We start from the raw sequence: 1,792 nt of genomic DNA on the forward strand, positions 1-1,792 counted from the left end.
ACTGGTTTCACTTGACATTTGGTTTCCAGCACATCCATTTCTGTTTGAGTTGAAGTCGTCCGACTGACTGGTTTCACTTGACATTTGGTTTCCAGCACATCCATTTCTTTTTGAGTTGAAGTCGTCCGACTGACTGGTTTTAACTGGTAGCTGGTTTCCCGTATATCCCTCGCTATTTGTACTGAACCAGATCCATAATGGACGGTTTTCTGCCATGAGCGGTCTTGGGAATCTTCCTGAATTTGAACAGAAGTCTTGCTTTGGCTTCTCTCTGAGAGTCCTTTCCTCGTCACCTCTTTCTGCTGTCTGAGTTTAGCACTCAGTTTACGATTAATATCGAAGAGCTCATCAAGTTGTTTCATTAAATATTTCTGTACTTTTATATATTCCAATTCAGAGGCTTTAAATTTGGCTTCACAGTTACATTTTCCTTGACTTGTCTTTGCAGAGGAGTGGGGCAAATTTTGAATTTCTCTTAAACACTCTCCTTTAACATTTAATGATGTTTGATTTTGTTCTTGTGCTGGCTTTGACACTTTTTGAGTTTCAGTATTCTCAGCAATAAAACTTATATCCATGTGAGGTTCAGATTTGGGGAGCACTTTCCAAAATGACTTTTTTCTGCTGGGCAAAGCTGCCTGATAACTATTTTCAGTGAAAAATGTAAGATCTATAGAAGCGTCTGACTCTGGGAACGATTTCCAAAGCAATGGCTTCTTCTTGCTGCGCTTAGTTTTTGAAATCTCTTTCTCCACTTTTTGATCCTCTCTCTGTTGTGGTTTGGAGATTGATTTCTTTTCAGTCACCAGCTGTTTTGTGGAAATGACAGGGTCCTCTTTGCGAATCTCCTTTAAGGAATCTTCCAGATTACCTTCTTCTTCAGGCAGAGAAATGTCTTGCTTATTAACGTTTTCACCACAAGACTTAAAGGACTTCTGTGCTATATTGATAGTTTCCTGCAGTCCAGAGATCGGTACTTTTTCAGTAACTGGTGAATCGTCTTCCGTTCCAGTACCTCCTTCAGCTGAAGTCCTTAGATCAGCAGGGGCATGTTTCTCCATCCAGACTTGAAACGGTATCTTTTTCTTTTTGTTGCGCCTTGTCTTTGGTGGCTGTTCCTCAGACTTGGAGAGCTGTTCCTTCTCTGCTGTATTGCTTGTCTCCTGCACTCTAGTGGTGGTCAGTGAAGAGTCCTGCTGTTCGATATTTTCATCAGGTATCTTTAGGTCCTTAGGAGCTTGCAACTCCAACCAGACTGCAAATGGGATCTTCTTCTTGTGCTTGGGTCGCTGGGGAATCTGTAATTCCCTTTCAATGTCCTCGAATGTAACCTCTTCTACTCCAGGCTGATCAGAATGCATTGTGGCTTTTGCTTGTTTCCGGTTCAACAATAAATCCCTTGTCTAGAAACTCGGTAAAGATTTCACGTTAAGTTTCAAAAGAAATGTGCACCAAACAAGTTGAAAATCTAACTTTAAACTGCTAAGCAAATTCTCAATAGAAACTATTAACAACAGCTGCTAACAGGTTGTGATGAAAGTAGATCACTGTGCGGAGCTTTTATAATCGCTGGTGATGTCAGAATTCTGCCTTTGAAGTTATATTGTGATGTCACAGTGTCATTTGAAATTCAGAGCGGGCATGTCTTATGGATGTTTTACTGACACAACGGATGCGCGCGCAACCGGACTGTAGAAAGGGCCAGCGAGCTTTTAAACTGTCACTGGTTTCCATAGTTACAAGCCATTACCTTGTTGTTTTGACGTTGGCTAGCATGTTGTCAGCGTAGCTA

General features: G+C 41.3%; 1 protein-coding gene across 1 annotated transcript in view; it reads right to left on the reverse strand.

Moving 5' to 3' along the window:
- The window catches only part of LOC103149552 (apolipophorins), a 30,699-nt gene that overhangs the window by 1,379 nt on the left and 27,528 nt on the right, over nt 1-1,792 (reverse strand). The window lies entirely within an intron of this gene.

This window comes from Poecilia formosa, unplaced genomic scaffold (assembly GCF_000485575.1).
Source record: "Poecilia formosa unplaced genomic scaffold, Poecilia_formosa-5.1.2 Scaffold230, whole genome shotgun sequence".
Taxonomy (NCBI): domain Eukaryota; kingdom Metazoa; phylum Chordata; class Actinopteri; order Cyprinodontiformes; family Poeciliidae; genus Poecilia; species Poecilia formosa.